Here is a 23,808-nt window from a genome sequence, read left to right on the forward strand (position 1 = left end):
AAACCTGCACAACTCAGAATTTTCTGAGATGACCAGTATTTTATTCCACTACGAAAGATACTTCCAGAATAAAATATAACTCTCAGAAGTGCTTCTGCATAAATTTATTCTTGTGCAAGTGATGCCCTCGAAGGGGAGCACCACCCACCTACAACTCCTGTTAGCAGCAAGCAGACAGAGGCCTGCACAGCATATCAGATCAGTGGAGCGGCAGGGGCATTGCTCATTTGTGAGATTTGCCAGATATAGGTTGCAGATTAATTACTGGAGGTAATCTACAGTTCAGTCATGCTTATGTAGTTAACCTTTTCCTTCCAAAACACACCACTTTGGGTTCATAGATGAAGTTAACCAATTCTCACATTGCTCCTGCCAAAACCTTTACATTGTACCTGCAAGTCTTTTCAACAATAGATGATGCTACATAATGCCGTACTTCATGAAGCTTCCCACCAGCATCCCGCTCACCCCTTTTCTCCCATTCTTTGCTTGACAAACTCGAGCTATGTTCTTGTGAGGCTCAGAATTGATTGTTTATTCCTCCTCTCAGTTTTCTGTCCCTTGGCAAGTTTTTTCATACTAGAACTGCATGTTCTTCACAGCACGCCACTCAATATCCATTTCTGAATGACTGTCAAAATATTTGCTTTGACAGTCCAAATTCAACACATACACCAGGGCTTTAACTCCTTCTATATAAACTCATTCAAAAAAAAATTCTCACTACGAAAGCAGCCTTCTTTTCTTAGGCTCACCCCTCAGATTATTTAGGCCTCTCCCCATATTACTATTGTTACTATTGCACGCAGCTGGGCAGGGCCTGAAGGAAGCCCTCTATGTTGAGTAATGGGGTGCACCAGCAGAAGCAGCAGCCCCCCGGGCCAAGCCAGGCCACAGTTTGGCGGTGCAAAGTCCCCCATGGTGCAGGCTGCCTGGGCACTTCCCAGCCTCCCCCCTCCTGGCCCACCCCACCACACAATCCAGCATAGCTCCATGACACAACGTAAGCCACACCAATGAAGTCATCCAAGTTACTCTTCTTTTGGAAGAGATAGAAGGTATTTTTTTTAAATAAGGTCATTTCAGCAAACCAGTTTACAGTATTGCCCCCAAGAAATAAACTGTGGCAGCAGCAAACTCTGATGCTGCAGCAGGAGCAAGCGACAAAAGGACCCTCAACCTGTTCTCATTGCCAAAGCCAAAATACCACAGCCCGACACCTTCAGCCTCGTTCACGCTCGTCCCTCAACTATATTTGCAATGCAGTTCTGCCTCAAGTGAACTCTATTATAGCTAAAAAATGTCAGTGAGTACATAGGATCCTCACAGCATTCAGAGAAGATAAAACTGAGTTCTTGAAAGCAAGGACTAACAATCTTTTGGTCATTTTAATCTAACAAAACAAACTATCTTAAAATATCTCTAAAACTGCCTTCCTCTTTAGACACAATTTTGACAGCCAGATAGTCTGCCTCAGTTATATTACACATTTCTAGCTAAGAATATCCAATTGTTGCCTTTTAGTGAGAAAACTCTACTCCTCTTTTACTACATAACATTGCTACATGTTACGTAAATAAGAAAGATCTGTTTTTCTGAATTAGATGAAGAAACACACTTGCCTCCATTTTGCTTACACTGCCGAAATTAAAAAGTTAGAAGCTGATCCAAATTATAATACTTGATATAAGGACTGATTTTAAAGTTTAGAGATGTTAAGCTACAGAGTGTTGCTTTGGCATATCACACAAAGAGGAAGGAACAGCTGCAAAGTTCAACTCTGAGTCAATCACATACCACTGCTGTTTATTTTAAGAAGGTGTCCTACAAGCAAAGTACAAGAGACCTGCAAGTACCTTGCAGAACTATATTATGGCCAGTTCTTTATATATCCCCATATGGTTTTGACTGGAGACAGAGGGTTCATACCAAACCTTGGAAATCAGCTTTCCCCCTTCCCAGCCTGGTTCTGTCAGCTCAAGAGTGAGAATAAATCATCTTCAGATAAGTGCCTTTTGGCTTGGCTTAAACAAACAGCTGAATGGAAGGCCACACAGACTGCTGAAACAGTCCCAATTTGTAAAATAAATGCAGGCACGATTAGACCTTTTCTTCTAAAGTTTGCTACAGTCCAAAACACAGCTATGCAGAGGAGTTTCTAAACTTTGTTTACAAAACACAGGCTTGAGCATCTTATAACCCAAAATGCGCAAAACTTGCAAGCCTAGGTCCTGCTTTCCCTGAAACACTGCTCATTAGCAGTTATAAACATTGCGAGAACGCTTTGAACTGTGAGAGCAGAAGTAGCTGCTATTTATGACGATGTTTGCAAACCCACTATTTAAAACAAACAGAAAGAGGCTCATACGCTAAGGCTTGGTTATCTCAGGCTGACCTCCCCCCCGCAACCCGGGTCAGTGGGAGCCCCCACTCCACACAGCTCCCAGCCCTCGGTGCTGCCGGACGAGTCGGTCCCCCCCGCCAGAGCGAGCGAGTCAGCCATCAGCTCGCAGAGGCAGGAGGGACTACACTTCTGAGGGTGAGTGTGGGAAGAGGATTAGCGATGATTCATTTTCTGGGTGAGTGATAAATGGAAAATAGCTTTCTTATCCCAGGGACTGCAAACGAAGAGGAGGGAGTTTACTGAGAAACAGCAGCCACAAACTGAGAGGGGTGAGGAAAAAGAAAATGGGAGGAAGCAAGAAACAAAAACAGTTGCCACATGCACTTGGTAAAGGATGGATCAGTAGCGCTGCCACTTCTCCCGTTTCGTTCCCCTTGCAGCATGCTGGCTAATCCTCCAGAAGGAGCTGCCTAGAAGGAGAGGTCAAGCTCCTGCCGACCAGCTTCCACGGCAGCCTGCGAAGGACTGCGCTAACAAGCGTGATTTCTCAGAGGGTACCATCATGAACGCCAACTCGCCTTGCCAGAGGTGCATCTCTATGTTTCTATCTCCACACACTTATACGCAACTCCGAGTGTAAGACGACGTATCTTCACCACATTTCCCTGCCACAGGAGACCAGGGCAGAGAATCAGGACTGAATTTAGGGAAAGAGCAGTTGTCTCAAAAGCTCAGTGCAAGCCACCTCTGCTGGCCACGCAAGGGCTCTGCTGGCACTAGCTGCTCTGTGGGAAGTGGTGCATACCTACCCCTGACAGCAGCTGTGCCAAGAAGAGAGAAGGGCATGGGGGTATCTTCAGCATGCCCGGTTTGTGTGGGTTTTGTTTGTTTGTTTGTTTTTTAATTCAATGCTTTTCATAGAGTTCATCAGAAATCTTCAGTCTCCCATTATAAAACAGGAGAAAGTGCCTTAAAGCTGAAGTGGTTGCACAGCTCCAGACAAACAGCAGAGAATAAGCAAAAGATTCCCTTCCCCTCCATCCACCTTCGTATTTTCATCAAATTACTCCCTGCTAAAATAACATTCCATGTGAAGAACAGAACTTGTTAAATGGAGAAGAGAAAGCAAAGTGTCGACGAGGCTTCACTAGCAAATGAAAAAAAAGCAAGTAAAATTTTGCATATATCATAAATATTTAACTGTTTTAAACCTGTAAAAGCACCTAATGTGTGCATTATTATGACAGCTGGTTGAGAAGATGCCATATTCTGCTCAGACAGATGCATTTCACTGGTAATAGAAGGAATGTAGACTTACAATACATCATGTCTTAATCCTGTTGGCATGACATAAGATGTGAAATATAACTAAAATATTTTGCAAAATTGCTAAAACTCACTGAAGTACCATAATCAATTCCATATTTCCCTTCCTTCTATTTGAATTATGCCCTGTTTACTTCAGCCTTTTCTTATCAAAGACAGAGCTCCTAGATGCGAAATCTTAAATTAATCTTTCTAGCCCTCATATTCCCAAATTCTACATATGCCAACAGATAAAGAAAAAAAGCTGACAGTGGATGTTCTCCTGAGACAGTGCAAGTAGGTTGCTTCATCCCATCTTGCAAGTGGACTTTTTATTATTGTGCTGTGAAAAATGCCATCTAATTATGGGTGGATTTGTTTCTAGAATACATCACTGTAAAAGAAGTGAATATGAAACTTTAAAAAAAGCAGTTGAAATGTACTATTCTCTTTCTGACCTCATTAAAACCCGTGGCAAAACTCCCACCGACTTTAATGGGGCCAATACATCACTGAAAAATCACTAGAAGAATGAGAGTTTCCAAATTTTCAGACCAACTGCAGGGGAGGTTTAAACACAGGATTCATTTCCCGCTTTCCTCATCCAGACAAAACTTTGCATGTTGCCCCCCCACTGAGAGATCAACTAAGTTGGATTTGCAATATCTCCAAGTCTGAACTGCAAATTCTCAAGCAGGAGATTTGTTCCATTGCTCCTTATTTATTGACTTACAAAATTCCTTAAACCTACAGCCATTACCCTATGTTTTGAAAACTTACTTGAGATCTGCTGTAATTCCAAAATTTATTAAAACTTACAAGGCAAAGAAAAGCTAATGTGTAGTATTTCTATTGTTGGTATCTCAAGAGAAAATTACACATCACATAAAAAATCATCACTAAGGGAGCAATCTTGGCTACAATTACTGATAGCCTAATTCTTCAGGAATTTACCAACTGGGAGTGGAATAGTGAGCTTTCTTCCTTTCTTTCCTCACTAGGTCACTGAAGTTGCAATATTCGAGAGTCTCATCTGAAGCCCCCTTTCTCAGTTACCTACAATATTACATCTGTCAAGCAGACCCAGATTATTCACTGTGTTGGAGTCGTTACAAGAAGCAATTAAAATTACAACTTCTAAAGGTGGGGAGAGGAGGGAGAATGGGTGGCTAGAAGGAAAATGGGAAGTCAGGAGGAAAGCACTGTTAATATTTGGTAGCAAAGAAATCCTTGCTATTTTTGTACTAAGGGTTTTTACCTTAAAAGGAAGCTAAGCTTTTGCTGTTTAAATAGTTAATAGCGTGTACATGAGGTAGAGCATTAGCCCAAAAAAGCTTGGAATCCATTCCTGTATAAAGCAATTTACTCCCATGAGTTCATTGTGACAGATCTGGAACTGCTCTTAACAATTTATGAATATTGTATTATTTATTATACAAATATATTGGTTATTGTTTAAAAGAGGCAAGTGAGAAAAACAATCAGGAAAGGAAAGAATGACTCAGTTACGCCACTTCTTAGCAAACACAAGAGAATTGCTTGCTGAAAGGACAACGCTAAGACAGGAAAGGCCTCATGAACAAAAGACATCAAAGACACTACGGCTGTTTAGGAAGGAACAGTCTCTCAAGTGGAAGGGAAGAGAAGCTGTTTTGGACAAACAAGCTTAAGAAATATGTGTCTGCTGGAGGCGCCTGTTGTGATTAGCCTGCTTGGATCATCGTATTAGGCCCTCACACCTTTAGACGAGATAGACATCTGCAAACAGCCTTTGCTCCTTTTCTTAAGCAAACACCGCATTCATTTTAAAAATTAGCAAAGGGAAACTGGTGCCATCACAGCTGAGGCTGTGTTAGCCCAGCAAACACAACAGTTAGCCTACAGCCTGGCCTAACACCCAGGCCACTCTTCTGCTACCACAAGAGCTAAGGACTACCCTTTGGGAGCAGGGTGGTCTCAAAGATGCAACAATCCTGTAATCATGTTTTCCACCAACTGTTACTCACTGCACATACCCATAAACAATCTTGTATGTCAGACTCTCCCAAGAGCCACTAGTTAACAAGTCACATCACAGGCATCCACTGCTCTCCAGGTCACACCGCGTAACATTCCCATGATGCAGATGGGACTGCGGTCAGAACAATGCAGCTCAGTGAACTGCCCACCTAGGAGATCAATTACGGATGACCCTGGGAGATGGAGAACCTACCATATTTCAAAATACGTATATTCATTTCATTTCCTCTTAATTCAAACTGAAAATGAAACATCCTTCAAAAAAATCAATACGGACTAGTGACTCAGCACAATAACCTGTACAAACTGGCCTATGTCACAGGAACATCCCTCTTGAACAAATACTATCATTTCTTTGGACCTAGAGCAAAGGAGAATCAGTAATGGCTTGAGATAACTTACATATATCATAAAAGATCAGAAGTGTCAGCTTTCCACACAGGAAAGGTGCGTAGACCTCTGAAATATCTGGACACTATATATACTGCATAACTTGAAAAAGTTTATGAAAATCCGTTTCTTTATTCTGAAAAAAGGCAATGTACTCGGAGAAATACAGATATATGATATCTGCAGACATCTACTGAACTTGAATTTTAAGCACTGGTAATGGCCATGTAGATACATAAAAAAATAGTAGGAAGAAGGCATTATAACTGTCCTAATTTCCCCGATGAGACATTCCTCAGTCATAGAAAGAAGTGTGTGGCAATACTGGAAACTAAACCTGAATGCCACTGTTACGGACTCTTCACCTTTAGGGTTTTGATAAGCTCCTCACTTTCCTGCACTGTGCCAACAGTTTTCCTTGCCTCCATTGGAAGACAATCTTCTCAAATTCCTCTGTCACTTTGAATCTTGAGCCCTGATTCACTGGCTACAAGAATATCCCTGACTCTCTATTAATTATGACCAAGGACAAATGATACTGAAGGGAATGATCACGTCTCCAGCAGTAACTTTAATCTGCCTGATCAGTGAGAAACAGTTCTGTCATTAACTTGCCATTTTTTCCCTACAGTTTTCACTGTTGAAATAGACAATTCCCATAGCAACATTCCATGGCAGCTTGTCCATCACATCAGGAAATACAGATCCACCTGCAAAGAAATAAACTCACCTAATAGCGTTAGCTGTTTCTCTAAAATACATAGGTACAAATTACATAATTTATCTTCCATTTCCTAAATGCCCTCCTAGAAAACCAACTCATTTCATTATGGACAAAATTAAGTAGATCTGAATAAATCAGTAATACTATTTATGAACAGAGAGAAAATAAGATCATATAGAGCAGGCATTTATTTAAACATCAGAAAACTACTCGTACTCTTATGTCGCTAAACCATACATGTCTTTCCACATCACAGCTTCAGCTGTGCACTGCGCATATATTTGCATATATTCCTGAGCTCACCCTTTTTACACAATATGTAACTCTTACGTTCTGATACAAACTACCTAGTTCATGTAGCCACCTATTTGGCATTAAGAAAGTTCATCAGATTCTTCAGGCGGGCTTTTCAGAACCGTCGCCTTGATCTAGACTGCAAGGCTCTGCTTTTGAAAACCACAATGCTTGATGTTGATCATTGCCACTACAATACTGGCCTCAAAGCCTGGCAGAGGATGCTCTTCTGCCTGCCTTCACCCATTTGGTTATGTCAAGATATTAGAATTAACAGTTCAGATAAAGCATTCAAAAATCAAGACTATTTGAGAAATTATCCAAAAGGGGCTTTGCTTTAAAGCAAGTATACAACGAAAGAAAGAGTGGCAATGAATGGTATAAAAAAGAAGAAAAAACACCTAACCCAATCAGTCCCCCTAATCAGTCATCTGCTCCCATTAGAAAGGTTGAAGATTAAGTTAGCTAAAACCTATTTCAACAGGTCCATACTCCTCCTTTCACATAATCGTAGAGCCTTTTTTTGTAAGTTTACATGACGTTCTGTAGGTCACTGATATGGACCAGGTTGTCAGCCTGAAATTTATAGCAACTATGTTTTCAAAAGTGGGTATTTAAAACTAGACAGTAAAGCAAGGCCTCTCAGGAGCACCCATCTCTTCCATCCGCTTGCTAGCACGTGTCCAGGCTCCCAGGAGCAGCGTGGCTCACCCAGAACGCACTGGCATGGAGCACCTCCCTGGCATTCACCAGCTCACACGCAGCAGGGAAAGCTGCTGAATTAAAGCAGGGGTTTTCCACTGGCTGCTCTATGTCTAGTTCTGCTGTTACGACAGGACGGCTCGAGGCTGAGCAATAGTTTCAAAGACTACCTCGGGGAGAGGAGAGACTTCTGACCATGTTCTTTCCCAGAGAGGCCCTCCAATTCTGGGGAAGCACAAGCAATTTCCACTTTTTAGTAGATCTGAAATTGAGATTGGTCTCAACTGCTACAGGATTTCCAATTCTCCTACAACAGACTTCGTGCCTCACAATGCGTGTAGTACAAAGGTTTATCCTACTATGGATTTGAGGGAGTATAGCATTACATTGGGGATTTGGGACGAACGTTCACTGGTAACAGCAATGTGACCATTTACTCTCACTCATGAAAGGAGCTTAACTTAGGTATTTAAAAGACCAAAAAAAACCTGTCTACTTCTTACTCTGACAACTTCACCTAGCATCTAATGACCATGAATCTTTATTCTATAAAAACTTTGTTTTCAGTTCTCATAACAAGCTTTACAACCTCTAAAAATCTAATAGTGTTAAGGTGTAATTCCTAAAAATCTTAGCTCTAAAGATGAGGTCATTCTAACAAATGACTAAAAATGGCTGGTTTATGAATTTTAAAATGAACAGTTTGTTTATTGCTTTAAAAAACATTTTTTGGAAAGTCCTGTACCAAAGTTTTTGTACAAGAGCCAAATTCATTGGTTTTAATATTTCAGCATTTAGCTTTCTATAATTCTTAATAGTATAGTCTAGTATATGAATAGTATAGTGTAAAATTACAATACTAAGTCAATTCTGGTGATGTAAACTGGCATAGTTCTGTGGAAACCCACAGAACTACATGAGCTGAGATCAGCTGGAGGCGTGCAGGACTATCCATACCTCAACCAACTGGGGCAAGAAGGAACCACAAACCCCATGAGTAACTTTAAAGCTTGCCTGCTGCTGATGTCACGTAACGTGCTGATGCACATTTAAAACAACTCTCTTCTCTTTGCTTTTCTTTCTTGACAAAATCAGTGCTTCTCACGGGCTGCCACTTGCCATGGGATGAACACATAATTGTGTGAGCAGCAAAACCATTGCTGCCTGATTTATAACTCTAACTTCAGCGCCTGTGCAGATATTTCTGGGACAAACACAGGTTGACTTGAGTTAAGAACTATTTCCTTAGGGAAGGTACGGGCTATCTGGGCAAAAGGAGACAAGTCTCCCAAAATCTAAGAAAATACAGTATTTTTGAGGCCCCTCTCCTCTATTCTCATGAAATGTGACTGAAACTGGACAACGTTTCTAAAGATAAAGGCAAAATTATTAACAGATCCAGGCCGTATGACTGCTCTTGTGTGTATATATATGTGTGTGTGTATGTATATGCATGTGTGTGCGTATATATGTATATATACATATATATGCATACACACACATGTGCATCTGTGCACATATTTTTATATATAGTATGTAATTAGTCTAAAATTGAATTTACTGAGTAAATCATTATTTTCTGTATTTTTGCAAAATGTTTAGCCCTACGAGTAATAAAAGTTATGAGATTGGTCCAAAGTACTAGGAGAGAAAAAAACAAAATAAAACAAAACACACTACCTAAATGTGCAGAGGACAAAAATATGCAGGTAGAGAGAAAAAGGTCAACACTATCACATTGCAGCCAGCTTCCTTTGCCAGCAGGGTTTTGTTTTGAATGAAACATTGCTTAACATGCTGAAATGCTTTCCAATGGCTGCTAACGACCACCCTTTCCTGAGCTTCAGAACTTTGATACTATGTGAAATCTTGCTATTTGACACAGAGTATATATACTACAAAACCATAACTACAAAAACCCTGGAAACATTTTCCCCTTATAAAATATCTTTCTGTTCTTCCAGGAGAGTGATTTATTTTTCATTAAAACAGGAAAAAAAATAGGGAACATTGAAGTTCTTACTTTATTTAGAGATAAAAAAAAGTAGTTGTATAAAAGCTTCTTAATAGCTGAACTTCAACACAATGATGATCATCTTAAAGCACTGAGAAAAACAAAACCAAAAAAAGAGTTCCAAATACTACCATCCGCTCAATAAATCAAAATGGGAACAAAGCAGGTTTCATGCACTTCAAGACTATGCAGTCAACTACCCTCCAGGCTCCAAGTACTGTTGGATAAATAGCTTTTGCAATACACCCAGAAGATCATCAAGTTTGATACCTCTTGGGGAAAAATGGCACAGCAGGCTCCAGGTTCCCCTTTCTCATTCACATCAAAGGATATTCAGTTCTACACAGAACTGTAGAGAAGATGCATTAATCTGTGTTCAGCGAATGTCATCTTAGGAATGAAAAAGTAAGGGGCTATTTTTGGTTTGGGGTTTTTTTTTTGGTTTTTAGAACTTTAATTCACTGTCTACAATAAAAGTGGACAGGTTAGTTTTGTGTTTAACACAGAATAGATTCTAAAAATACACTGGTTGGTTACATTTTGTTTTGAGCTAGTTATGCAGTCATTTCACTTTCTGCTTTGGGGTAAGATATAACTTTGGAGGTTTAAAAAGAAGCAAAGGAATAAGTAAAATGCAAGTGCCTTTTCCTGGAAAATTAAAAAGAAAAAATAAAAGTTGATTCAACCCTTTTGGGTCTTTGCTCTTGGAATCACTTTTGCCTTTGTATCCTCTAAGCTGTCAAGATGACCCACGAGTTAAGAGTAGAAGCTCTCAAAGCTTGTCTGAGGAGCCTGGTCTGTTTTGCAGCACTGCCAGAATATGCTACAAGATCTAACCAGACTGACTCACTCCTTTGGATAATGATCTCATCTGAATTGAAGCTGTGAAAATATCAAGTGACTTGAGATGATACAACCACTGTTGCAAAAACTAGGTTCTGCTGCAGCTCTTCTAGAAAGAGGGCTTTGCTGGATGACAGAGATGAGATTCATAAAGTAGATACTCCTGGTGATCTGATCCGCCCAGACCCCTGGCCTGGTGCAAGCAGGCAGCTAGGTCAGAGCTGCTGTCAGCGCTGCAGGGATCCCTCTGCAGCAGGCCATCCTTCTTCAGCCACTCTTCATGCCTCACAGCCCTTAATGGTCCTCCCGTAAAGCACTGAAGTATTCTGCCCTTGCAGGGCTGAGATCCACCTCAATTCCTTGCCTGTGTATTTGGAGCAACACTCTGAGGACCAGGCTTCGGTAGCAGAGCTATTGCCACTGGCTTCATTGCTGGCATCTCTACTGCTAATGTGGCCTGTTTTCATACTGAGTCTTTTCATAGCAATACTTCAAAATGCTGCCTGAGCAGCTCTGGAGCTCTCATAGAGCACCAGAGAAGAGAGCTTGTGGTTTTTTTTTTTTGTTTTTTTTTTTTAAAACCAAAATTCACGTGCATGCCTCATTTGGCCTGAAAGGCATCTCCGTAGATTGCAGAAGGAGATGAACTGAAATTGTGCTCCTTGGTGTTCAAGGTGCGTATCACTGATCACAAGAACATCCATATCTGTTTGCTGTATGGATTTATCCCAAGCAGGAAAGGAAACTACTTTGTTCCTTTTTCACTGGAACTAAAATCTGCTACCCTATACAGGGAAGACCATCAGTATTAACTCCAGGTAGATCAACATAAAATTATCAGAAAAGCTGTAAAGCATTTGGAAGAGTTGGTAAGATTTGGTTGATCTAGGACACTCCTAAAATTTTGACTTCTAACTGTGGTTTAGAATAAGCACCTGCAGAGCGTTGCAGCAATGTTTCTGTCGATGCCCACGTGCTCGAGCCAGATACTGCTTACAGCACGCATGCAGCCCTGGTTTTCTTTGTGATTCCACAGACACTGTCTTGTGTGTGAGGGTTTAACAGCAGTTGAAAATGCAATGAAATATGCTGCAAGAAGAACAATAATACATTTAACTTCTGTCCTTATATGTGGAAAACCTTTTGTGTACCAGATTTGGGTTTCTTTATGAGCTGTGACCATAAAATTGTATACAAACTGTACTTGATTGTACTTCTTGGGAAGCTGGTTGGTTTGTTTGTAGAAAAAGCAAAAAACACGATAGGTTAGGTTAGATTAGGCGTGCGCGTCTGAAATGTAAAACTAACATGCTGGTCACACTTATACCTAGTAAAAACAATCCTCTCCCTTGTTTTCAAACCAATATTTAAGGTTTTTTTTTTTTTAAACAGGAAGCCATAAAAAGAAACAACAAGCAGAAAGTACTTAAACCACAAGCAAATGCAAGGAAGAGATAAGGTGAAATGCTAAAAATAAATCTGGAGCAGTTGCAAGTGTAGTGAGGAAGGAAAGTAGCAGTAAAACATCCAAGTCTTTATGCAAATATGGTTAAAAAAAGAAAATAAAAAAGCAATAGGAATCAGCTGGTGACAGGAAGAGAGCAGTGGAACAAAGATCACTCCTGGAAGGCAAACACAAACTGTTACAATAACCTGTGCAGGAAAGCTGGAGACGTGAGAGAAGGTCAAAGCACAACTAGCGTATTCAAAGAAAGCAAGAGGAGTGAGGCAAAATGAAGAGGAATGGCAGAGGCGAAGCCCATTCAGCTGCACCTGTGACGACTCGGTCATTCAGGCAGGCTCCAAGGGCCTGGCTGCTGACCACCCATTTGGACAGCCTGTGCCCTTCTCCGAGGACACTGCAGCAGGGCAGTGCCGCAGCACCACCCCTTCGGGATTATATGAGGGGAAAAAATAAGCTCTGCCTGACCTGGGACTGCTGGGTGTCCCCGCCGGGACCTCGGAGCTGGGGCTCCCCAACACCTTGTTAGCTTTGGTGCAGAGAGGCAGCTGGGCCAGCAGCATATGCAGTGGCACTGGGCTGAGTCCAGCAAAAGGCTTCCCAAAACCCGAACAGAGGCAGACACTCCAATAGCTCTGAAGGGCTCTGCTCTGGCCCTAAAGGGTTATTTCTGGCCTACAGATAACTGTATGGCACCCATGTCCCTGCCTGTTCCCCAGCCCATCCCCTGCTATGCACGTTAGGAGCTTTTCAATTGCCCAAGGTTTCTCGCTGTTTTCCAAGTTGAGATCAGCCTGTTGTCCAACACGCTGATCTGGTCCTTCAGCATACAGAGGCCAACCATCCTTAAACCACAGTGATTCGCCCATTAAAGCAGGGGTGCGGACAGGTGGGTTAAGTCTTAATAATAACCTAAGAATATAAGACATAAGGTTTGCAGAGAGAAACTTGTAAGTAAGTGGCAGAAAAAATGAGCGGACAGAGAAGAGTCAAATAGGCATGAAAAGTCATTAAAAAAAAAAAAAACTTAAGTGCTTTATACCACGAATCAGTACAAAATATGAAAAACCAGAAGTTTCATGAAACAAATGTTAAATAATCATCCAGGAAAGTGACACGGGATTTTACAAGAAGCTTTAGATAAACAGCAGATGATTGAAACGTAGGCAAAAGAATGGTCAGTGATGGCTTGAACTTTGAAAACTCCTGAGGGACTTGTTAAAAACAAAAACAAAAAAAGGCAATAGTATATAGGACTGGAACTTATCAAACATAGCACTAACCTTTGAACATGGAAGAATGTAAGGCTGGGGGGGAAGAAGGAAAAAAAAACAGTTCAGCCTCAGCTAAAACCAAGCAATAGGACACCTATGAACTTTTGCAGAGAAATTCAAGGTGAAAAAAAATCCTACAAAAAAACCCCTTCAACCTATGAAGAACATGAGATTATGCAAACAAGCCTAATCTTTCCCCAGTGTGTTCTCTTAGAATGACAGGCTACAGTCCAGAGCCTAAACTAATATTTCTTTAGGATGAAAAGATCAAGAAAGGTCTTGGGACAAGCAGACAGTTATCCCTCCATGCATTTTAAACAGCATTTTGTCTTCTGAAAATACCAGCGCACTGAAGAACACTGCTAAATGCAACTTGTGTTAGACTTAACTTGCTATATCCCATTATCAGATCCCAAACAATCCAGTTTCCTGAGGGCAGACTACCATTTAAACGCTCATAACTGAGGGAAGAAGCGTTCAGGAGTTCAATACAGTTGTTATGATTCATAGAAGTTTTACCTAATACTGCAGAGTCATACCCTTATGATCATTATATGAGCAAATATAAATATTGCTTGAAGTCAAGAATGATCCTAAACTTGATTTTGAAACAGTTCAAAAATAACTGTTTAGTAGCACAATACTGAGAAAAACAAGGATGACTTTTACATTTCTCTTCCGCTTTCTGAGACAGCAGCAGAAAAGGTCAAGCATTACTTCAGATTTGTTGGTACTGTACTGTTGTACTGTACTAAATTGGTAGTTAATCACTCAAGAACAAGTGATGTCTTCAAAATACAAGGTATGGCAACAATTATCAAAGAAAACCTCTCCTTGCCTTTCCCCAGTCTCTCTTGGTAGACAGAAGTCATATTTGCATTGATACCAGAAGAACAGAGGACACTGTAATACTTCATCTACTGTACCATTTCTTAAAAGCACCTATGCTCACCTTAAAAACATACTTAGTTCCTTGTGTAAGCTAGAATATAAAAAACATACCTTTTAAAAACTATTGCTTGTATTTTGCTAAGGAAAATAGAGCATTAGTGTAGAGCAAATTTTTATGCCAGACAATAATACTACACATTCATCTAATTGAATTCAAAGTCATGCTCCAATACAGTACCCCAAGGAGGCAAATGTTATTCCAATTCTATTAATACTGCACGTGCTGTTTAACAAATACATTGTAAAAACCAGACAGAAAGAAAATAGAGAAGGGCCCTCCACTCCCTTTTTTTCAGGCACAAAAGCAAGAAATTAAACCCCATTTGATTCCAGCAGTAAAATCCAAGCAATACTCGCTGGCGTTTTTTGTTTGTATTGCTATATTTTTAGAAAGGTTGGCCAGATACATTCTTAAGGAACTTTTATTGATTAGCATGACTTAGCTCCCAGGGAAAATATAATTGTGGCTTAAAGCACAAAACTATTGCAGACTATGATGATGATCTTTCAACTGGCAAAATGTTTTCATGCACCCACTACAGTATTAAGAGAAATCCGTTTTGTTAGCAACATTTTGTTTGATTTAGTTTCCCAGAAGAAATTAATACACAATATGAAGGCTGTAGATATATCACACTTCTCAACTAAAAGCAAAATGTTTAAAATTATAAATAAGTTTGCATAGATTTTTTCTGAGCAGAAAAATTTCATAGAATATATTTAGAAATGCTCAGTATAATTTGAAAAAATTTTTTAACTTCATAGCCAACATTTTATGAACTCATCATTTCCATAAGGCCTGCCTTGCTATTTGATCACAGGAATACAAGCTTCTTTTGAGAATTAACATGCATCCACAAATGTAATCTTAGAAACAAAACAACAAACCGACTCAGTTACTATGTTTTCACTTAGCTCGTCTGGTATTCAGGAAGCGAGGCTCTGATTAGTAATCACTGAGAAAGCCCTTGAAATGATGAGTGACCTTTCAAAAGTTCAGAAGAATAAACACGTATCATGAAATCACTGGAAAACAGCTTCTTAAAGAAAACAGGCAATGGAGAAACGTAGTTAGGATGAATGTTTCACTATGTGCCAGTCACATCCTGATTTTAATGCTCTCAACATCACAGAAGACCGAGCACCACCTCTCTCTAAAAAACAGGAATGCTCGTTTTTTGCTTCACAGTTTAAGCAGATGCTTACACTATATTAACATTGCCTTTCTATAACACCAGAGGACTACCCATGTTGAAATATTCTGGTGTTGTACTAAGACATTCTGAGATGAGACATTTGTTTCCTCAATGAGAAAGTACCAACAATTACGAGCTTTCAGAGACCACACTCCCAAGAGAAACAGACATATTGGAAGAGACAATAAAAAAGTATGTTTTGGCCAAAACTGGATTTAAATAAAACCTTTAAATAAAAGGTAATCCCCATGACCTCTCACTGTAAGGCCTCTCACTGTGATCTTAAGTGGAGGAACAGTCTCCTTATAGAAACAGAAGGCAGTAATTAGACATGCCTGTAAGAATTACACATCATAAACACAATGAACTTGAAGTCTTAATACATATCAAGAGCTATGACTTAATTGCCACCAAAAAGATTGAATTTGGAAAAAAAAGTGCAATAACACAATATTGATGCAGTTTGGAATAGCTTTCCTACTTTCTCAGCTAGAAATGGCATATGAGAAGGAGAAGCCTTTTGCTGTATATCAAGAAGGTATGTATTTGCTCAGATGCTCAGGAAATTGAAGACAAACAGATCTGGAATGTCTCTGGGTGAAGAAAAAAGGGGAAGAGAACAAAAAAACCCTCTACCTCAAAATTGTCCCATTCTCCCATTCCCAGTCAGGAGATGGTAAACGAGTTTTTGTTTTTATTTTAAAAAAGTACTTGAGGCATCCAGTAATGCTGCTAACACAGGATATTATTCAATTATTTGTTGAAAGAACAAAATAAAATAGCACGAACTCAAAAAGACAACATTCAATAAAGGAAAGGGCAACTTGCAAGAAAGAAAAATGAAATGTTTAAGTACAGGGTGAAGAATAGCTAGCAGTCCTATAAAAAAGGATCCAAGTGTAAAATGGGTCACAGCTGAGTAGGAGTCAAAGGCCTGACAAGACGTGAAAACAAAAAAAACTAAACTAAAAATTTCTAATTCAAGGATACGTTAATACTATTACCTGGACACAGAAGGCAATGATTTCGCTCACTTTCAATGTTTCGCTCTGCACCTCAGAAAAAGATGTAGACAAACTCAAGAGATCAGAAGACAGCAACAAGAATATCCAGCTACCGTAAAAAAAAAAAAAAAAAAAAAAAGTGACACAGGAAAGAAGATCCGAGGAACCTCAATTCATATGAAAGAGCAGATCTATAATAGGGTATTAACTGAGATAATTAAAACACTAGATTCCTAGAAACATAAGCCCTTAAAAGAAAGGTATTTCACCCAACAAACAATTTTGTCCTTAAATATGAGACACTAGCTAATTCGAGTCCTTCCAAAACTACAGCACTGCTGAAAACAACCATATGGAAACAACTGGAAAAAAAAAGTGTGTGCGTTAACATAAAGAATAAATTCAAAATCATTATACTGATTTTGTCTACCTTCCTCCCAGTTTCAAATTTCAGCAAGAGCCACAAAGCCAGCTGTAGCTGGGTTAAGCCCACATTACCAGATAGAAGTGCAGCAAGAATTTCAGGGTGATTTGAACAGAGTTTTCTTTCACAGTGCAATCAGTCAGACGCTAGATTCATGCCCTTCACAGAGCCAGCCTATAAACTACAGAATAACACACCAACCAAATCAAAACAGGATGCGCATGGCAGTCCATAGGTTTCTAGAGCACCTTCTCCGAGATTCAGTTGCAAGGCACTCAGGGGCTTTTGCAGTTACTGCCAGCCCAGGGGATACACACACTCAGAACAGTCCAGAACAAATTATAAAGCTGAATTGCATAACACAATCTACTGCTTGGCTTCCTGAGGCATTACCAGTGCAGACTGGGAATCAGAAACAAGAGCTATGTACACCATCGCAACTCACAGGTGTTTTCCTTAAAATGCTTGCTATGTTACCATAGAACTTCACTTTTCACTCTGTGAGTGCAGAGAATAACTAAAGTGTTAGAAAAAATTTAACTGCCACAGTTCTGTGTTGGAGAATTTCAAGCGGGGAGAAGAGCTCCCCCTTATAGGGAAAGGGAATGAAAATGGCAGTTCAGCCTTGAACTGCAGCACAGATTCCCTTTATCTATCAAAATGTAAGTTCTGTCTTGTACAGAGATTGTTCGAGATTTTCCACTCTTAAAACATGCCTTCATTGCTTACAGCTTTGCCAAAATAGCAGTTTGGGCTGAAACCTTCCAAGCCAGATGTCTGCCTAAGGCTGAATTTTCTTGCACAAGTTTGAGCCAACACGTCAGATGTTTCAGGGAATGAAGCTACATTTTGCAGCATTAAAACATTCTGGTGACCTTTTCTTCAAGGAGGTCAGAGATGGTGTCTGGGAGAAGACATTCCTGACAAATTTAAAATGTACATTAGCTGGAAAGAGAAGCAAGATCTGTAGTAAGAGATAACATCTTTTATTAGATCAGCAGACATATAAGACGAAAAGGTACTCATCTAACCTGATCTGGCAGTTCTAAGCCTTCCAGAAGGTGGAATTCAGCAACTCAAACCTTCAAAGACTGAATCCTCACTTGCACACCATTCCCTCAAGGCTGAGTACTGAGCAGAACACAGAGTCACCATCCCCACAGAAAAATAGGTAATGTTGATCGGCTGTGCACCAGGATGTAACAGATATGCAATCAGAGCTGTCGACAGGGAGTGTTGTCCCCCCTGTATGTTCTCACCCCTCTGCAAAGCTGTTGCTAGTGACTAGGCTAACGCACAGAAGGGCTAGACTGGGGGGCTATTTTGGAAGGAAATAGTCAAAGTTCCTTAAAAAAACTGCTTGGAGATCGGGTGGGTAGGAAATAAAGGGATAGCAGAACTGGCACCTAACAAATTAGGTGAGGTGGGAAAAGATGGGAGATTGTACTCACTGGGAAGAAGTGCTAGATCAAGGGACAGTGGGGACTGTCCAGGGGACATATCAGCAAACTAAATGAAGAACAACTAGGTGTTAATCGTGTTAATCATAAAAGGTGAAACACACCTAAAAGGACGTGGAATTTATTTTACACAAGCAACCTCAAATCTGACCTTTCCTTACATTTTAAGGATGCTATTACAGAGTTTTAAAATTCTCATCCTGCATCTGCAACATTACTTATAAACATTCACATGCACTATTGTGAAGCGAAGAATGAAATTAGATGCTATACTGAGCTAGTCTAGCAGAGAAGCCTTGCAGGCTGTTACTGACCCCCTTCTCTCCTTTCCTGGGCTAAATTTTCTCTCCGGTTTTCTTGATGGTTCTCATGACCATTACATCCCTCCATGAGGTGATTCAACTCACTAACCCAGCAAAAAAATTAACTCAGAGGGAGTGGGAGGAAAAAAACCCCACAAAACAACCACACACGCATCTTTCTAAGTCAGCAAGTTGAACTGGCTCCCAGAGAAGGAAAGAAGCAGAACAGCTGGCAGGAGAAAGGGGCAGGACCACACAGCAGGGAATGGGGGGAGCAAGACCTCCCCCTTCATTTCAGATAATGGTCTTCAGCATCACAAGTTGAAGGATATTTATTACAAAAATTACAGCATGACATATAAAAACCTTAGAGGAGAAAACGCTTTTGGCTTACCTAAAGCAAAGCTATTATCTCTGTCTATAGACAAGCAACATTTAACAGGAATCACTTAAACCTCCCCACAGATTATGGCCCCTAGAAACAGAAGTTTTTACCAGAAAATCTGACAAAGACTAGCAATATTTCTTTGTTTATCGTCACAACTCCAGAGTCACCCATTGAACCTATTTCACTTCAGCAATGTTACAATGACTCAGGCTGGTGTGCAGTATATTCCCTACAAAGAAATCAGCTTTATTGTTTATCTCATACCTATGCTATTTAAAAACAAAATAGTTTTATTTAGTCTCTCTTATTTTTCTGTAGTTCAGCCACTGTGGCCAAAATGTACCCAGTGGACATCCCACCCACTTAAGAGATTAAAACTGAAAAAACATCCTTCTGTTCTTAAAAATCTCTCTCCTAGATCCATGTTACAATTCAATTTGTATTCAGACACTGCATTCCAGACTAAGTTTTGAAGAGCCTTTTATACCAACTTTTCCCCTAAACAATAGCTTACCAACCCCAGCCCTCAAGCCTGGAAATTCTCACAAAAATATACTTTTATACCAGCTGAAAAAAGGGGCAGTGATCCAGCATCCAATCGTAACACTTGCTTTGGAAAATAACAGCAGTCAGATGGTCAGAGAAACACCACCTCCGCTGCTGGAAGAAATAGTGCAATATTCGTTCAGCTACAACAGACTGAGCAGGAGGGCAGCTGTGACCGGTGTTGGTGGCCCCTGTACGGGCGCACCACAACCTCATAGGCCTACGAGCCCAAAGACACAAATCACTTGGGTTTGGGTGGTGGAGAAACCCAGGGCTGGGTGAGACCTACCTAAGTTTCAGGGAGATCCGGTGAGGGCACATTCGCGCTGTGCGCTTGGTCTCAGCTCATTGAAGTCGGCCAAAAGATACTTGCTGACATCAGATCCTGCTCTTGCATGAGCCCTGCTAAGTGTTTACATCAGTCAAGTTGCAGACTAGCTGCAGCATACAGTATGTTCACTCCTGCCTGTATTGCAAGGGGGGGGGGGGGGTTTAAGATCATTTGTTTTCAAACTGCTTCGAGATCCTTGGATCTAATATTAAAGTGCAAGGATGTTAATTATAAATGTGGATCTACCGACCACCTCAGAGCATACAGAATGACCTGCACAACTTAGAATCCCTAACGGTTCCCTACAGTTAAGTCTTTATTTCACAGATTTACAGATCTTACTGTGGCTTCTTTTCCCTCTAAGCTCCTCCAGGCCAGAGCTGTGTCTACAGCACAGATTTGTGGTGAGAAGGGTCCTGGAGTGGTGGGGAAGGAATTACCAAATTATGTTGAAGCTGGTGAGTTGCCATCAAGTAAAGACTGTAATAAAAGAAAGCCCAAAAGAAGGCACGTTCTCTGGCTACAGACTAGCACCATTCATCACATCAGTGTACACACACTAGGCTTACGCACTTACACAGAGGACACGGCCACACAGCCCAAGGAGGCTGCAGCAAGAAGGAAAGATTCTTGCACCACGTCGTTGTTCTTATGCTGGAGTCAAGGCCTTTTTGGCCTGAACTCTCTTCATGACCTCACCTACCATGACTACCCTCCAAGTTCTTTCTCAAAACTCTTTTTCTCAAAGGAGCTCAACAGTTAGAAACTGCAGCTACACATTTAAAAAAACCAAACAAATAAACAAAAAACACCTCACACCATACATAGACTCTCCAAGCAAGCTCTCAAAAAAATGAGCTTCCAGTTGGTTTAGTCATTCAGTTCCAGCAATCTGCTCTGTTTCACCCTGTTGTTCTTATTTGCAAGACATCGATTTTACTGCAAGATGCTTTCTGGGGCAGAGTACTTTTGAAATTAGAACAACAGATACTAAATGGGATCGTGGGATCAATGAGAGGCCCCTATTGGAGAACAAACAAACAAATAAAAAGCAAGAACAAACTAATCCACGGGAATTTCCTAAGAGCAAGAGGATCTTCTCTGGGCTCTCTGAAGGTAAAAACATACTTGTTCAGGATCTCCATCTCTGTCTGGACTGCTTTTTTCTATTACATATTTTAAAATATGTTTATTCTCAGTCATATGACTTGGGCATACTAACTCTAAATGCAAAATACCTCCTCTCAGTTTAAAGAATGAGCGGGAACAGACATATCTAAAAGTTCCCCATAGCAGTAAAAATGTAATTTAAAAAATTTAATAAATGTTGCAAGTGTACATCAAACAAACAGATGTACTGTTTTTCCTGTAAGTGCACAACTGAAAGAAAGCAAAGGGACTCAACTTACAGCAAAATAATAGGAACATTATCAAATTTGTTTAAAAAAAATCACCTTTTCCTTTTTCCCTTCAGGAGGGGCTGATGCTAACTGAAGTATTTTGGTTTTCAGATAACAGAGGGGAAAGAATTTCTCCAAGATACAGATAAAAGGATGTAGGTAACACTATATACACACAATTAGAATTCTCAAATGTTTGCATCACTGACAGTTCCTGAGGGCGCTGGGGGAAAGATTAAGCTTGATTAAATTGCAGATTGTGCAAGTTTGTTTATGGACTCCACTGCGAAACAGAGAACAAAAACCTATGTGAAACAAAGCTATTTCTCATTAACCTGTTGGTAAAATAGCTGAAATCAGTTTCCCAATTATTTTCAACATAAAAATATTGCTTTTGAGCTAACTGAGAAATAAACATAGTCTAGTGAAGGTTACACATGGAGAGGAAAAGGGAGAGAAGCAAAATTATTTCAGCCCAGGAGTCTGAAATTTCATTGTTCTACTTGGCCAAAATACATGTTTCAGATGTCTTTGTTACATGGCTCCAATTCATTTAATGACCTTATTGAACTTAACTACCATTTATTTTCAGCACTAATTTCTCATTAGCACACGCATTTCGTCATAACTAGATTTTGCTCTGGCAGCAATAGGAGGAGGAATAGATCCTCTCTACAATAGTTTTTTCTTGCTTTCTTTTTTGTAATATCAACATCTTTCACATAACAGCCTATAAGTCTATGCTTCTTTTTTTAATCTCCTGATTTCATAATAAGGACACAAAGATTCTTGGGTTTGGCATCTATAGCTGTATATATGTATTTTGTAGAATCAAAGATTTTAGTGGGCTACTTTAAAAAAAGCCCTTTTCACAGAATTTCTCTTGTTCTGAAGAGTCCTGACAAGTTGGATTTAATTGCATCCAATCTGTCTGCAGACTGAAAAAGACTATTCACAAAGTTTAAAATAACCTGTTATTCTTTGACTGCAACGATCAGCTAGTGCTGAGAAATATATATGAAATTGAAAAGAATATTCAAATATATATCAAATTCAGGCAAGGTTTGGTTTACTGCCCATTTCCACACTTTCATTAGCATATATAGGGAATATACCCTCACTAACCCCATAGAATTAAAAAAAAAAAAAAAGTGAATTAGGAAAAAAAAAATTTACAGTACTTTGAATTTCCTCTCTAGTGCATTAGTGTGGAAAAACTTCAGCTAATAGACATGCTATTTTTAACACGAAGTGAAAAATAACCTTTTAATGGTATTTGTTCACTTATTCATTGGTAATTTTCTAAAAAAAAAAAAAAGAAAAAAAAAGAACCATTTTAGTTGTGGGCTGCGTTGATTTTCCTGCTCTGTTTCATTGCCATTTTAATCCATGTTCTTCAATTTCTGTCTACATAGCTTTGTTCTACAGAGATACAATATTTGGGGGGGGGGGGGGGGGGGGAGGATACTTCTATGTACAATTCCTTACACAAATACCTGATGCCTGTAGTCAAATTTCTTTTTTTTAATTAGGAAGAATGCAAGGTTAATTTAAATTTTCCTTATGTTTTGTGAGTTGCTGAAAGTTGCATTTAAAGCCAACAACTGAGTTCTCTGAATAGTAAGTATTTTGACATATTCATCAAAACTTTAAATCACTTCCTTCAATAGCTAGTTATGAGAACATTTTAACAGAGAAATAAAACAGAAGAATGCAGATCGAGGTCACAGGTACCTCAAGCATAAACTATTCAAGCCATCATGCTCTTCTGGAGGGGTGCTCTTAATGTCAGTCTACCAGTATTATCATAATCTAGACATCAAGACAAGTGGTTGAGGTTTTGCCAGTGGATGCTCTTATCACCTTGTCTCACAGATATTTAACTTATTTGCCTATCAACACATCTCTATAACACATCCTTAGAAAGAAACAAACTTCAAACACAAGATCTCCTCTTTCAAAAAGATCCTGCACAAACTTTTAGAAAAACTGTATTAAACTTTTCAATTTATCAATGTTCTTTAAGTAAAGATGTCAATTCTTTGTAATCATGTATTTTTTCCTCTGAACTTCTGCTGCTACTGGCTGACCTGATCTTTTACAAAATTCATCACGTCCGTGTCTCAGGCTATAGCCACTGAAGAAACACACCCTGTCTCGATAGTCATCCTTCCCCTTCACTGTTGAGATCCACAACATTTAGCTATGGATAAAAGTAGAAAATGATTCTAGTTTGATTGGCATTAGAAGAACAAAGAAAATGCTGACAAACTGATAAGGAAAACAATAGAAATGGAGAAAATGTCCTATGCTTTATTTGGAGATGGAAAGAGAGCACAGAGAAAACAAAGCGTGCTACAGGATAAAATAATGAGGCAAAAAATATTTCCACGTTATTATGGAAAAGATAATGTAGATAGCTCATGTATTTGTGA

The 23,808-nt window shown here is 39.7% G+C and overlaps 1 protein-coding gene across 4 annotated transcripts in view; it reads right to left on the reverse strand.

Moving 5' to 3' along the window:
* The window catches only part of LOC138064607 (LHFPL tetraspan subfamily member 2 protein), a 129,027-nt gene that overhangs the window by 23,598 nt on the left and 81,621 nt on the right, over positions 1-23,808 (reverse strand). The window contains exon 3 of one of the 4 annotated variants that reach the window (XM_068928006.1): positions 13,381-13,404. The exons of the other annotated variants lie outside the window; for them this stretch is intronic. The gene's annotated coding sequence lies outside the window, so the exon portion shown is untranslated. The remainder of the gene's footprint in view (positions 1-13,380; positions 13,405-23,808) is intronic. 4 annotated transcript variants of the gene reach the window in all.

The sequence above is a fragment of the Struthio camelus genome, chromosome Z (genome assembly GCF_040807025.1).
Source record: "Struthio camelus isolate bStrCam1 chromosome Z, bStrCam1.hap1, whole genome shotgun sequence".
Classification (NCBI taxonomy): domain Eukaryota; kingdom Metazoa; phylum Chordata; class Aves; order Struthioniformes; family Struthionidae; genus Struthio; species Struthio camelus.